Source organism: Chiloscyllium plagiosum, chromosome 3, assembly GCF_004010195.1.
Source record: "Chiloscyllium plagiosum isolate BGI_BamShark_2017 chromosome 3, ASM401019v2, whole genome shotgun sequence".
NCBI lineage: Eukaryota > Metazoa > Chordata > Chondrichthyes > Orectolobiformes > Hemiscylliidae > Chiloscyllium > Chiloscyllium plagiosum.
In genome coordinates this window covers 76,910,432-76,926,418 of record NC_057712.1, presented here as the reverse complement: position 1 = coordinate 76,926,418, position 15,987 = coordinate 76,910,432, and the positions used below count along the sequence as shown (strand labels likewise).

Sequence of the window (15,987 nt, the reverse complement as noted above, 5' to 3'; positions counted from 1 at the left end):
GTGAGTTCGTGGAATGCCCTGCCAGTAGCAGTGGTGGACTCTCCCTCATTATGGGCATTTAAGTGGGCATTGGATAGGCATATGGAGGATAGTGGGCTAATGTAGGTTAGGTGGGCTTGGATCGGCGCAACATCGAGGGCCGAAGGGCCTGTACTGCGCTGTATTCTTCTATGTTCTATGTTCTATAATACTCTTCATTTTAATATAACTATAGAAACATTTAACTGGATTTTTGCCAGACAGCAGAATTTCTGTCATCATCTCAGGTCTCATTCACTACAAGGTGAACTTAAATTCAGATGGTAAAATGCCACAGGCAGGGAAAGAATGGGTCTAATGCTCCATCACGTTCCTCGCATATGATCCTCATCTCTTTAAATCATGTGTTATAGGCTTAGAAACAATTCATGACTCGTGAAAATTAGATACTTCATTTCACTAAGTTTCTGCTTCCCTCTCTCAATCAGTCAACAACTTCCAATCAAGGTATGAGCTCCTGTTCTGTTCACCTTTTCATCCCATTGTCATTTTTGAGGACTACCGGGGAAATCCTATTGGACACAGTTGTTTCAACAATTTAAGAGGCAGGTGGTCATGCCATGTAAGCCTTATGTGGGCACTAATAACTGGAATGCAAAATGGCAAGTTAGTTCAATTGCCATTTGAACCTGGAGCCTGCCATCAAAGAAGCAGTAGATGAGCTCGATATCTTAATGTTCTTGTACAGACTGGCAATTGCGTCCAACCTTCCAAATCTAAGTCCTGATTTATCATCTCAGTAGGGCTCCCTGAAATACTGCTACCAGGTACCACCTATTTCTAAATGATCCCTACAATTTGGCACAAAGGCCAGCATGCAGGATTCTTGAGGTGCATTGGTAGTGTCCCTACATCTGGGGCAGAAGATCCAGTTTCAAGTCCTATCTGCTCCAGACAAGGTCATTACCTGTCTGAACAGGTTGATTAAAAATATCTAAAGGCCAGCAGGTTTAACTTGAAAGTGAACTCAGACAATTTGGGAACCCACAGTAGGTCCAGCAGCATTGCTGGAGCCAAAGGACAACTTGGCATTCTGAGTGAACATGAGAATATGAAGGGTTGCACTGGAATTTCTAGGTTTTCATCATGTTTTCCACCAGTTTTCTTCCCTCCTGCTTTAAAGGAATTGAATAATACTAGGTGAGGGATTTCTCAGAATTACAGAAGTGTTATGGAACATAAGGAGGCATTCAACCCATCGTGCCTGCACTGGCTTGTTAAATGTGCATAATTTTCTAGTGTCAATTCCTGCTTTTCCCCAATGCCCTTGCATGTTATTTTTATCCAAATAATCATCCAATGCCTTGAAAGCCTCAGTTAAACCTGCTTCTGCCAAATTTCCAGGCAGTGCATTCCACAGCCTAACCATTCACTCCACCCTCACTTCTTTTACGGATCACTTTAAAACAATGCCCTCTTGTTCTTGTTCCTTTTATGAGCAGAAATAATTTCTCCCTATCTATTATATCCAGCCCACTCATGATTTTGAAAACTTCTATCAATTCTCCAATTAATCATCCTCTCTCCAAGGAAAATAGTTCCAAATTCTTCCATCTATCTTCACAACTGAAATTCCTTGTGCCTGGAACCATTCCTGTAAACTACTTTTGCCGTCTCTCCAATGTGTTCACATCATTCCTATAATGTGGTCCCCAAAACTGTACACAGTACGTGAGCTGACATCTAACAAGTATCTTATACAAGTTCAAAACCGCCTCCTTGCTCTTGTACTCCATGCTCCCAGCTAAGGATACTGCATGTTTTACTTACTGCTCTCTCTACCTGTCCTGCCAAATTCAATGATCTACACACATCTACACCCAGGTCCTTCTGCCCCTGCACCCCACTAAAAATTATGGTGGCAACAGCTGCCTGTAATAGGAACTTCATAGAAAGGGATTTGGATTGCAGATATCAGTATGATACCAGTTGGCAAGTCTATCCAGGATGAACTGTCTACAGTACTTTGTTCATGTTGGTATGGGAACTAACCCCTGCAAAATTTATGCAAAATCTATCTTAAGATTTGGGGAAAAATCAGCATTTATGTCAGGAACATGTTTAAAAATAATATGCAAGCACAAAAGTAAAAGTGAAATATAGTCTTTTAAAATGCATACCTTTAGATTCCATCTCCTGGGAGTGACAACCATCTGCTACCTTCTTTCTGCAAATGATGAAAAGACATAGAAACATTTTCAGTAGTGAGAAACAAAGTTTCAGGCAAAAATATTTCAAAAGAAATGTTGGCATCTCCCTTTGTTTTAAGTATGACACATACTTCTATTGAGGCAAAGTTCAAGTAACCTGCTCACTCAGACCTCTGCCAGTATCACAGTATAATCAGCTACTGAAATCTACAAGAGTTGCATATCCGTCTGAGTCTGTCACTTATTATTCCTATCCCCAGGCAGTGGGAATTTGCCAAGAGGAAATTGCAGGTCTACACCTTGATTCTACCACTGTTTCAGGAAATTAATGCACTGGTGTGATAAGCTAATAAATCATCCAATAAAAATGAAATTTGTCTCTTCCTTTAGATGGTTGGGATTACTGCAGTCTAGTAGGGAATGCTTCACAGTGCATGTTTAATAGCTCAATTTTAAAATATTTTATTACCTGAGAATATCTTACAGCTGCTGCGTTCAGAAAAACAATAACATAGCTTTTATGTAACTAATGGCATGGATAAGACAAAAGCTTGATAAAAAAAAAAGCTAGAGGTTGAAGTAAATGTACTTGCTTGCAATTTTGAGATGACAATAATCATCAGTTGGCTCAAAAAGTATTCCATATTGTAATCAGATTGACTGCAAATTAAAATGTTCCTCAAAGGGATCAATATTGCCGTACTGGCACACTGAAATATCTAGAGCAATACCCAAAGGCCTGCTGTGCTCTCATTTGTCACAGTGAGTGGTGAACATGAATGGGAAAGGGCAATAATAATAGGCAAGCCCTATGAAGGCATCTGGGCCAATAAATACAGCACCATTGCATCCAACTCCTCAGTGCCATGACTGCTGTTTTCCTTTCAAAATGAGGTTGGCATCAATGCTCTGTGAGTACACTTCTGACGCTAACCACTGGTAAGGAAATTAGTGATGTATGAAATGAATGTCCACCAAAAATATATATATTTAAGCGGATTGTAATGTTAAACAATAAGAAATGCTCTTTTGGTGCCAATACTGCCATTTTGGAATTAAATGCTCAAATTCTCATTGTCTCTTAACCTCTTACATCTACAATATGTAAAACTGCAATAAGAACTCATATATCCCTTCTCAAGCCCCACCCCTATCAATCAGTGCTATTTGAAGGTATCATTAACTGCTTTTAGGTGAGCTGCTGATCGTAGCTGTGATGGTTTCCAAAGTAGTTTAACATATCTGGCATCTTTAGAGAGTGATGTGAGATATGCTGAAGAACTTAACACTCACATCAAAGATTGTTCACAAAGGACCTGTATTCCAAGAAAGCTAAATAGATTTCATGCTATCTGAGCACATGGTTTCATAACGATTATAGTTTTTCACATGACACACATTACTATATCACCTTGATGTGCATCATTTTTAAGGTTCTCGATGTCAACGCTGAGATGTTGCACAGTGCATTGGGATTCCACGCCCTCAAAATCTGGGAGGTGCACTGTATGACCTTAAGCAGGTTATCATGTAGATCAATGACCATACAACATGGGAGCACACATAAGCCATTTGGTCCATTGAGTTTACTCCATCATTCAATGAGATCATGGCTGAGTTCATAATCCCAACTCCACTTTCCTGCCTTTTCCCCAGAACCCTTGATTCCCTAACTGATTACAAATCTGCCTATCACAGCCTTGAAAATGCTTAATGCTCAATGACCCAGCTGTGACAGCCCTTTGTGGTAAAGAATATCACAGAGTCACTACACACTCAGAGAAGAAATTCATCCGGTTCGCCATCTTAAATGGTTGATCCCTCACTCTGAGATTGTACCCTCAGGTCCTAGAATTTCCCACAACTGGGAAAAAAGAACCTATCCACATGTACCCTGTCAAGCTTTCCATAAATCTTATTTATTTCAATACCATCTATTATTATTATCAACAGAAATGGTGGCTGTATTCTGTGGAGGTCTGCAGTATTACTTGAATTTTAGCCACCCTGAGAAGCCATGGAGTGACTATTGGACAAGGGCTAGTCACATTAATGCATGTCAATGCACCAAGCATTTTATTGTGCATCCTTATCTGTAGCTTGCAGCATACTCATCTGAGCTCTCTGCGACAAAATTTATGAGTTGGATTGTTCCATGGAGAATAGGCACCTGCTCTACCATTCCCATTGTCTTGGCTGTAGAACACTCACGCACAGTCTCTTGCCACACTTGGAACTCAGCTCCAAGCTATCCTCTAAAGTCCGGTCACTAACTGAACTGTTGGCAGCGTATATGTGAGAACAAGTGATTCTTCAACATTGTCACCTTGATGTTCCATATCTTATCCTTCCACCATTGCCTGGACAGATCACAATTCCTGAGTATCAGAAAGAGAAGAGGCACAAGGTGTACTGGGATGAGCAGAGAAAGTGGTAATTGAGAGGTACATATTATTTGCAGTTGGTGAATCCAAAGAGATTGCAGGATGAGGGTTAAGTGAGATATTTGAAGGAAGATTCTCTATGAGTGTGACATCATCTGTTAAAGTTATAACCCAATCATTGGCCATGGCCTCAGGCATGGCTGTTATGCTGATAGCCAGAAATGTCTAAGTCTCCTCCTTAAAGATGAACATGCAGCTGTGTCTGACCCCACTAGGGTACCTGGGGTAGGATTGCCGCTGACTATCTACACTTCTTTTCAGAGAAATACAAGATTGTCAATGAGTATCATGCAATCAGTTTGGCAGATGTAGCTGTAGTGTACTGAAAATTACTTTATGCATTTGTTCTCTTGAGGTACCGTATATTTATAAACTAGCAGAGGGAGTCTAATAGGAAGGGAAGTAAAGAGGATTCATGTTTTCACAACACATGTAGCTCTAATTCTAAATGTGATTGCATATCTGACTGTTTCTTCCCAAGAACTTCATAGCAACTGTCAAAATTGAATAACTGGAAGTGTGGGCAAGTTGTGAGATGTGAGGCTCACAGCAATGTTCTGTGTGCGCGGGTGAGGTGATTGTTGGAGATTGCTGGTAGGTGAGTGATGTATCTACAGCAGTTTGAGGCTGTTGAAGGAATCCACTCACTGACAACTGTGTAAAGTTCATGAAATTCAGCTCCTTGACTCGTGGCATTCACTACCAAGGCTATCTGTTCCCATTTCTTTTGCAGCATTTGTCTGGCAACCTTTCTGATCTTTCAACAGGTGACATTTCTCCCCCTTTCCACTGCATGTTCTAAGACCTCTAGAGTTATATTTGAAAAATTTGGAGCCTGCCACACTGTGCCATTCTTCTGTCTTTCTCAGATTCAAATCAATATGGAACAGTACATATCACCACCTCTAAAGTGGTTCATGCTGGTTTTAAGTGGGGTAGGCTAGTTTTAACTTGTTTCTAGCCTCTCACAATTTTTGCTCTAATGATTGAAGTTAGCATGCAGCATGAAGTTTGGATTATACCTACATTTGAAGCAGCAAACAAAATTATGCATTGCGGTCCTCGCACCTGTCACTGAACTGTGCTGAAGTTTAGTCTTTATCCTATCAAGATATCCTTGCAAGAGTCCATGTCAGCATTATTTGGAAATTTCCTTGGTTTTGTTCCTTTCTTCTTCAGTCCTTATTGAATTGGAGTAGGGGAATTTCCATAGATGCAAGTCTTTGTGGAAAAAGGTTTTGTATTTCTTGCAATTTTTACAATATGTTTTTACTGCAATGCACATATTCTGACATTTCAATTTTTATTACTTATTTCAGCGTCTGGGATCATTTATTTTCCAAAGTAAGTTGCCTTTAATGTGCTTTAAATGTAGTGGAGGTGAAATTCATCTTTGACAGGATTATGCCAGATCAGCCCAAGTCCTTGCTCTTCATTAAGCTCAATGCTTGCTATCTCCCAGGCTAGTAAAGATTTGGAAGATTTCAGACAGAAATATGTCTCTGGATAATAGTCATTTCTAATCGTTTTGAAGCTGCAATTTCTGAATACTTTGTGAACCATGCTGCGAATTTAAAGGGAGCATCTGTATGATGAAGTAATGGATTTCCTCCTGAGAATTCAATTGTTCCTGCACTATGAGAAGGCAAGGGATAAAACTGTGGAAGTGATAAAGATGGAAGCTGGTAAGCATGCAATGACATTTATGCAATCAATACTAACGCACGGTAACTCTGTCATTGAATCTGAACCATGGAAAGACTTGCAGTGTTTGAAAATCACTGCAATTTTGACCTGATGTCATGACAGAGATATGCCAACAATTTGAACCTTCCTTGCAGCTGCTTTCTATTAGGAACACTGCCTTATCTGTGGCTATGATGTTGACGAAATTACTTAGCTTTTATGTGTCTGAGTGCTTCCATGTGTCTTGTGGTGACATTAGCAGTTCATTGCTACATTGGACACATGACAGACAGCTTGTTCAGGCATTTCTCAGAGTTTATTCAGTTCCACATGATTCTCTTACTCTGTTTTCATGAATTCATTAACTTCTTCCAGGCAGGGTACTATTTATGTCAAGTGGCCATGTAGTTGCAAATGATCAATCTAAAAATGTCTCATTAATGTCATAGAACCATAGAAAATAGAAGCAGGAGTAGGACAGTCACCCCTTCAAGCCTGTTCTGCTTTTGATATAAGCATGAGCAGAAAGCAATTTTATTCTCTAATCATTCACATGGTCAATGATGTTAGCCACCTTGTTATGTACACCATTGTACTTTTGTCCAGAGAGTAATATATTAGTTAATTCTCTGAGAATCCAGGATACTTACTGCAAGAAATGAAGCAGGTCAGCCTGTTAGGAGGTCAGGATACCAAATTCAAAAAAGAATGGAAGTTTTGAGTTATAGGGAGCATTGGTTGAAGGGTGACTTTATAGAGGTTTTTAAAATCATGAGGGGTACAGGTAAGGTGAATGGCAGGTGTCTTTTCCCTATGGTGTGGGATTTCAAGACTCAGGGGCATATCTTTAAGCTGAAAGGAGAAAGATTTAAAAAGGACGTGAGGGGCAACCTTTTTAGACAGAAAATGGTTCATGTGTGGAATGAACTTCCAGAAGAAGTGGTGGACACACATACAATTACAATGTTTAAAAGTCATTTGGATAAGTACATGAACAAGAAAGGTTTGGAGTGACATAGACCAAGTGCAGGCAGGTGGGACTAGGTTAGTTTGCAATTATGGTCTGCATGGACTGGTTGGACAGAAGGTTCTGTTTCCATGCTGTATGACTCTATGATTCTATGACAGTATGAACACCATTTTGAATGAGATGGCCAGAAGCAGAAGAAAATCTCATGATGGCTTAATGAGCTGCCAGTGTCATTGCAAGCCCAGGCCTCATGTACTCTTCCAGCTATCTAAAGTTCCAATCATTGCTGCCACTTCAGAAGGGACAACTTTCCTTGAAGTATTTTGCTATTTTGAAACAATGCTGAGCTCCTGAAAGCAGCATAAATCTTACCTCATAAGATTCATCCAGCATTGAACTGCAGATACAGATTGCAAACTGCTCTATCCTTTCCCACCATCTGCACCACCAAATGAAACCTGTGCTCTTGAATCATAATGGGGCAGGAGGCAATAAAAATTGAATGTTTAACTATTTATTCCATCTGAATTTGGTCTTGAAAAATGACCTTTTGTTTTACTAACATTCATTTTTATGTGCCTCGAGGTCTCTTAATAGCTGGGATTGAGCAGTCAACAAGCATTCTATTGTAGCAGTAAAGTTTTCACATAACTGAGGTTACAGTTGCAAAATTAGAATTGTAAAGATTGAGATCGTGTGTGTATTGGTGTTGCAAAAGCAATAAATGAAGTAATGCTACATTTTCAGATGTGAAAGATTCTGAAACTAAAACTGCTAACAGTTGAATGTGTTTCAAATGGGCATCACTTTGCTGCAGGCAACAATAGGTTTCCCACTAAAATATTTTTTGATTAAATTGAAATAATAAAACCCACCTTCCCAGAAAATTCATCAAAGTAAGGATCCCATTGACTGGTGCACAAAGGTAAAAGTAAACATGGCTCAGTCAAGTGAAAAGTGGTGGAAGAGTGGTAATGTCACTGGACTAGTTATCCAGAGGCCCAGGCTAATTACCTGAGGACAAAGATACAAAGTCCTGTTGAAATCCTGTATATCAACCCTGTTTAAACTAGAATGGCAGAGGGGTGGAAATCTGAGCAGGGAGATGAGTGAGGGAAGCAAAATTGGAAATGCAAGGTGGAAAGCAAAGGAAAGAAAAGCTAGCAGCAAATAGGGAATAGTACAAAAACATTTTAAAATATCCGAAAAGCAAATCTATAGATGTTATAGATAACAATAGTATAAATAGAGCAGTTGTAATAAGGTTGATGAATTAGCAATGCCAATAGTTATAATAAGATATGATATAATTGTGATTACAGAGACATGGCTTAGGGGTGCCAAAAGCCTGGAAATGAATATCCAAGAGTGCTCAATCTTTTGCAAAGACTGGCAAAACAGAAAAGGAAATGAGCTGGCACAATTAGTGAAAAATGTAAACAATGCAATAGTCTGAAAGGATATTGGCACCATAAATCTAGATGTGGAAACAGCCTGGGTAGAGCTAAGAAGCAACAAGACACAGAAAACATTACTGGGAGTTGTCCATTGGCTTCCAAACCACTGTATTAAAGTAGGAGATGGCAGTCAACAGGAAATTAGAAGTTCATGCAGTATGGATGCCGCAGTAATTATGGGTGACTTTAATCTGTATACAGACTGGATAAACCACATTAGCAATAGCACTGTGGTAGATGAATTTTTGCAGAGTGTACAAGTTTTTTTTTAGTTGAGGAACTAACAGTGCAACAGGCTATCCTAGATGTGACGATGTGCTGTGAAAAGAGGTTAATTAATAATCTTGTTATGAGAAATTTATCATAGAATCCCTACAGTGTGGAAGCAGGCCCTTTGGCCCAACAAGTCCACACTTATCCTCTGAACAGATTCCCAGCCAAACCCATTCCCCTATATTTACCCCTGACTAATGCACCTAACTTGCACACCCCTGAACACAATGGACAATTTACCATGGCCAATTAACCTAACCTGCACATCTTTGGATTGTGGGAGTAAACCAGAGCACCCAGAGGAAACACAAGTAATCAGAACAATGTAGAAAGTTGAAGTAACCTACTCTGAAACTAGAGTCCTAAATCTAAGCAAAGAAAACTACAAAGGTGGGTTGGCTGAGAAAAGTGGGTAACTTCGCAAAAAAATGCATGATTTCTTAGATTTTATTTCTTATACTCTATCGTCACATGTGCTTGAGTACAAGAATATAGGAGTACAAGAATATTGGAGTACAGTGAAACATGTACAAAGTAGCCATACTCCGGCACCATCTTACTGTACAAAAGACAGGATTGACAATAGAAGTACAAATTTTAAAAAGCCAGCAAAAAAGGAAACATCCAGATCACTCACCCACCTTGACCATGAATCCTCGTCACCAGAAAAACAGCTACAAAGTACATCCTTCAGCCGCAAACACTCGGGTATCCTGACTCGTCACATGCTGCCGCAGCTGGAATACCAAAGCCATTGCTGTCAGGTACTAGGCCAAGCCATCTCTGGGACCATTCTTTGGCGCCATCTTGCCTCCACTGCCATGGGCCCACACTGGGCCAATCTCGGCAATGCAGCAGCTGCTGAAACTGCCAGGTCCCAAACTGGACACAAACTGATCGCTGGGCCCACCACACCAAAGCAGCCTGTGCCTTGCTCCAGCTCACGTGGATGCTGCTGCTGCCATCCGGGACTGCCATTTCAGCAAAGGAACCCACCACTGCCAACCCCCCAGGATAGAACCCCTCCAGCCACTGCCAACGCTCCAGGAAGTGGATAGGCAATGGTTAAAGTTTAACGGGAAAGTGCATACATTGTAACAGTTAAATGTTGCTTTAGAATGCAAGAAGAAAAGTAGCCCAGCAATGGATAGCAAAAAAAATTAAGGATAGCATTAATTTCAAACAAGAGACATGTAAAGTTATTCACAAAAGTAACAAGGTTATGGACTGGGAGAATTCAGCAAAGGTGGTCCAAGGCATTGATTAAGAGGGGAAATAAGGAATGAGAGTAACTTGCAAGTAACATAAAAAGTGGATGATAAGATATTTGGTAAATATTTAAAAACAAATGCATTAGTGAACACAACAACAGAAATTGTTGTAAAAGCACAGCAAGTCTGGTAGCACCAGTGGAGAGAAATTGGAGTTAACGTTTCTGGTCCAGTGACCCTTCCTCAGAACCACTTCCTGAAACGACCCAAAACATTAATCTGATTTCTTTCCACAGCATTTCCACCAATTTCTGTGATTGTTTCTGATTTACAGCATCTGCATTTCTTTTAGTTTTGGTTTAGAGAAGACAATATATAGGCCTCTTACAGGCTGAAATTTGAGACTTGATAATGTAAAACAAGGAAATAGCAAAGCAATATGACAACTACTTTTGTCTGTCATCACAGAAGTATATACAAATAACTTCCCAAAAGTGCAAGGGAAGCACAGGCCCATGGAGAAATTCATAGAACTAAAAGCTGAAAATTTTCCAGGGCCTCATCATCTGCACCCCGTTGCACTAATGGAGGTGGCCATGGAAATAGTAGATGCCTTGGTTGTTAGCTTGAAAGAATCTGTAGAATCGGGAACATTCCCAGCAGATTTGAGAATGGCAAATGTCATCCCAGTAATTAAAGAGCTGGAGAGAAAAAATAGGAATTATAGATGGATGGCCTAATATCAGGAGTAGTAAAAAAGCTGGGGATTCTATTCTAAATAGATGTGATGAAAGGGGGAGGATTTAAAAGGAACCAAAGGGGCAACTCTTTTACGCAGAGGATGGTGCATGTAGGGAATGAATTGCCAGAGAAGTGGTGGATGCTGGCACAATTACAGCATTTAAAAGGCATCTAGATGGGTACATGAATAGGAAGAGTTTAGAGGAATATGGACCAAATGCTGGTAAATGGGACTAGATTAATTCTATTGGCATTGACACGTTGGACTGAAGAGTCTGCTTTCATGCTGTACATCTCTATAACTCTATGACTCTATGATGTAAAAACAGTTATTAGAAAATACTGATGGATTTACAGAAGGCCAACATGGATTTATGAAAGGGAATTTGTGTTTGACAAACCTACTGGAATTGTTTTTTTGACTCATAAGTAATAGAGTTGATGAGGGACAGTTTGGCTGAGGCACATAGCTGAGGTTATCATGAAGGACCTGTTTTCCCAAACACACTCCTTATCCATGAAATGGTGACCCTCTCATTAAACACACCACTCTTTAATGAGTGAGCAGCCCTGTGGTTCTTCTGTGGCTATGTCAACTTTACCTTTATACTCTTTAGATGAGGGGCAATCAGTGGATGTGAAGTCTTTAGATATTCAGAAATAGTCTGATAAAGTCCCATATTAAGAGACCAATGTGCAGAATCAAAGATCACAGGAGTTATGGTCATATATTGACAAGGATTGAGAAGTGCTGAAAATGTGTTGCTGGAAAAGCACAGCAGGTCAGGCAGCATCCAGGGAACAGGAGAATCGACGTTTCGGGCATAAGCCCTTCTTCAGCCATTCCTGAAGAAGGGCTTATGCCCGAAACGTCGATTCTCCTATTCCCTGGATGCTGCCTGACCTGCTGCGCTTTTCCAGCAACACATTTTCAGCTCTGATCTCCAGCATCTGCAGACCTCACTTTCTCCTCAAGGATTGAGAAGTGGTCAGCAGACAGGAAATGGAGAGGAGGAATAAATAAATCTTATTTTTGAAGTGGAATGTGGTGACAATTTTAGCCCCAACTATTCACGGTGTATATCAACTCCTTGGATTGCAGGATGGAAATGTAATATTTCAAGTTTGCAGTCAGTACAAAACTAGGTGGGAATGTGAGATGGGGAGAAGGAGGTAAAGAAGCTTCAAAGTGTTTTAGGCAAGTTGAATGAGTGTGTAAATGCATGCCAGATGCAATAATAACATGTATAAGGCTGAAGTTGCCCACTTCTGTCAGAAAAACAGAATGGCGGAGTATTGCTTAAATAGTGGTAGATTGGGAAATGGTGATATACGTAGGGACCTGGGTGCCTTTGTACACTGGTCACTGAAAGCAAGCATTCATATGGAGCAAGCAATTCAGAAAGAAAGTGATCTTTTGGCCTTCATTGCAAGACATTTTGAGTACAGAAGCAAGGAAGTCTCACCACAGCTCTACAGAGCCCCAACCCAATCTAGTCTCACCTGCCAGCACCCGGCCCATATCCCTCCAAACCCTTCCTATTCATATACCCATCCAAATGCCTCTTAAATGTTGCAATTGTACCAGCCTTAGTGAGACCACACCTGGAGTATAGTACGTAATTTTGGTCTCCTGACAAGAAAAGATATACTTTGCATTGAAGAAGTGCAGCAGAAGTTTATCAGACTATTTTCTGGGCTGGTAGGTTTGTCGTATGAGAAGTGATTGGGTTGACTGGGCCTGTATTCACTGGAGTTTGGAAGGATGAGAGGTGATCTCATTGAAACATATAAAATTATTCCAGGGTTGGACAGACTGGGTGCTACAATGAATCAAAAGGCAGACTATTATTCAAATGGAGACTGACACCAAAAATATGTAGCACAGGGGGAGCTGGGTGTTCTTGTGCATGAAATACAAAACGTTAGCATGCAGGTGCAACTTGTATTTAACTAGTTAAATGTAATTTTGATTTATATTTTGAAGAGGATTTGAGTTTGTAAGGAAGTCTTGTTACAACTATGCATGGTGTTGGTGAGCCTGCATGTGGACTATTTGGCATGGTTTTATACAAGAAGAAAGAATATATTAAAATTGTAGGCTGTTCAAAGGAAATTCACAAGTCTAATTTCTGCAATGGAGGGGTTGACTTATCAGAAATGGCTGAACAGGTTGGGTCTTTATTCATTAGAGTTTAGGAGAATGAGGCATGATCTTATTGAAACATACAAGGTTCTGGGGGAGCTTGACAGACTTGGTGTGGAGAATGTGTTTCCAGATGTGGTGGTGGGGGTGGATCTTGAACTCTAGGACATAGTTACAGAATAATGGAGACATGATGGATATGCTTCTGATTGTGAAGGGGCTTCCCACTGTTCTTTTGTTATGTACAGTAACATGAAACCTTGGTCTCTGCTGTTAATTCAATGAACAGACAATGACCATGTCACAAGTGGACAAAGGACATTAGCTTTGTAGTTTACCATGGAAACTGATAAGTAACAGATGCTTTCCTTTATTGAGTACAGGAGTTGGGAGGTCATGTTGCGGCTGTACAGGACACTGTTTAGACCACTGTTGGAAAATTCCGGGCAATTCTGGTCTCCTTCCTAAGAGAAAGATGTTGTGAAACTTGAAAGGGTTCAGAAAAGATTTACAAGGATGTTGCCAGGGTTGGTGAGCTATAGGGAGAGGCTGAACAGGCTGGGGCTGTTTTCCCTGGAGTGTCGGAGGCTGAGGGCTAACCTTATAGAAGTTTACAAAATTATGAGGTGAATGAATAGGATAAATAGACAAAGTCTTTTTTTTTCCCTAGGTAGGGGAGTCCAGAACTAGAGGGCATAGGTTTAGGGTGAGAGGGAAAAGATATAAAAGGGATCTTCGGGGCACCTTTTTCACGCAGATGGTGGTAAGTGTATGGAATGAATTGCCAAAGGAAGTGGTGGAGGCTAGTACGATTGCAACATTTAAAAGGCATTTGGATGGGTATATGAATAGGAAGGGTTTGGAGGGATATGGGTCAGGTGGGAATAACTTGGGTTGGGATATCTGGTCAGCCTGGGACGAGTTGGACCGATGGGTCTGTTTCCGTGTTGTACATCGCTATGACTCTAAGACTCTAATGTTTGCTATATCAACAGATTAATGAATTACAAATCTGACCTTACAGTCAGTGAGACTGAATGCAAAAACAGTTCTGAAGAGTCACACCACAATCAAGATATTAAGTTTGTTTTTTACTCCACAGATGCTGATAGACCTGCTGTGCGTCTCCAGCATTCTCTGTGTTTCTTACATTCAGACTATCCCTTTTACTGACTTCTGTTTTTACTTCGGTCATGACAAAGTGAAGAAAGTACACCTATTTCCAACATTTTTAAAGGGACACAGATTTAGTCACAAAACAGTTTGCTACAAAAACACCAAAAAATAAAGATAACATACGAGTGATCACACAACATCCAGTAATCTCATCCAAAGCAATAGGACTTTGCAATAACCCACACAGCATGTACTCAAGACTCCTTCTGCTTTGAAGAATCTGGTGTAATCCACAACACAAATTTAACCGGCAAGACCTCTGGCAAACTTACACAAAGGTGATTGCTCCAAAGACTCTGAGAGGGTCATGGTGAAGCAGAATGAGGCAGCAAGTCCATCAATGATACAGCAAGAGAGCTAATGGGCATAACGGAGCAAATGAAAAACCTCAGGGATCAATTATCAAAGCAACTGTTTCAATACCTGTGATTTCCCATCGGTGCCCAGAAGTGTTCAGATCTAAAAGATGTAGAAGTGACCATCTGCCATTTTTGTTCACACTGAGCTTCTCTGATTCTGTCACCTAGAAAATTAAGCTGGAATTACAAAAGAGCTGATTAGCTGACTTCAAATAGCATTTGCCACCCATTGTCTGCTAAACTAATGACTGATAGCAGGACCATCAGATCATAAGACCATAAGAAATAGGAACAGGAGCAAGCCATTCTACCTCTCCAGGGTGCTCCACCATTCAACAGGATCATAACTGATCCAACCCTCCTTATATCCACTTGCCTGTATTTTCTCCATTAATATACATGATTGTAGATTTTGAACAATAGTGGCAACAGCACCATTCCTTGTGAGATCCCACTTGTCACCTTCTGTCATGCTGAAAAACTGTCCTTTTTCTTCACTCTTTGATTTTTGTCTTTCACCCAGCCAGTTACACATCTGGTATTTACTCGTGAATTTGCAAGCTTTGACCTTACTCAGTACCTTGTTAAATACCTTTTGGAAATCTAGACATGCTACATCTAGTCCATTAGTTTTATCTACTCCAACTGGTTCCAGAAACAGGGCAAGAGCTAAATAATTGCAACTCATGTTTTCCTCTTGCATTTCAAAGACTCTTTATAAAAAACTGAAAATTGCCTTAACCTGGACGAGATGGCCCTCTCCACCTCTCCCATTTCTTTGTAAACTGTGATTGTTTTTGTATGTGTCATCGAGTTTTATTACATTTTTCAGGGTAGCAGTAGGTAATAAAATTCCATTCTCTTTCATAGAATTGGAAGTCATTCAGCCCATTGCACCTATACTGGCTCTCTGAACAGTTTGACTTTGCAACAAACTCCTGCCTTTTTCCATAATCCTGTATATTGTTTCTATTTAAATAATCATCCAATGGCACCTTGAATGCATCAATTGAACCTGCCTCCATTATACTTCCAGAAAGTCCATTCCAAATCCATACTACTCTTAGCATCAGTTTTTCACACCCCACATTTGCTGCTTTTGCAAAACAGTTTGAGATTATTCTCTCTGGCTCGTCATCCTTGCATGAGTGAGAACAGTTGCTCCTTATCTATTCTGTTCAGGCCACTCATGATTTTGAAAACTTTCTATCAGATCTCCCCTCAGCCTTCGACTGTTTAAGGAAAACGGTCCCAACTTCTCTAAACTATTCTCATAATTGAAGTTACACTGACTGGTTTATAATTGCTCAGCCTCTCTTTACAAGGCTGTAGTTT

General features: G+C 40.3%; 1 protein-coding gene and 1 long non-coding RNA gene across 4 annotated transcripts in view; one reads left to right on the top strand and one right to left on the bottom strand.

The window, feature by feature from the left end:
• LOC122545859 overlaps nt 1-7,732 on the bottom strand; it is an 11,827-nt gene extending 4,095 nt beyond the window's left edge. Inside the window, exons 1-2 of the long non-coding RNA XR_006310616.1 lie at nt 7,662-7,732; nt 2,160-2,206 (exon numbers count right to left, since the gene is read on the bottom strand). This is a non-coding gene — a long non-coding RNA (uncharacterized LOC122545859). The remainder of the gene's footprint in view (nt 1-2,159; nt 2,207-7,661) is intronic.
• LOC122545831 (heparan sulfate glucosamine 3-O-sulfotransferase 5) overlaps nt 1-15,987 on the top strand; it is a 252,870-nt gene that overhangs the window by 185,343 nt on the left and 51,540 nt on the right. The gene's annotated exons all lie outside the window — the stretch shown is intronic.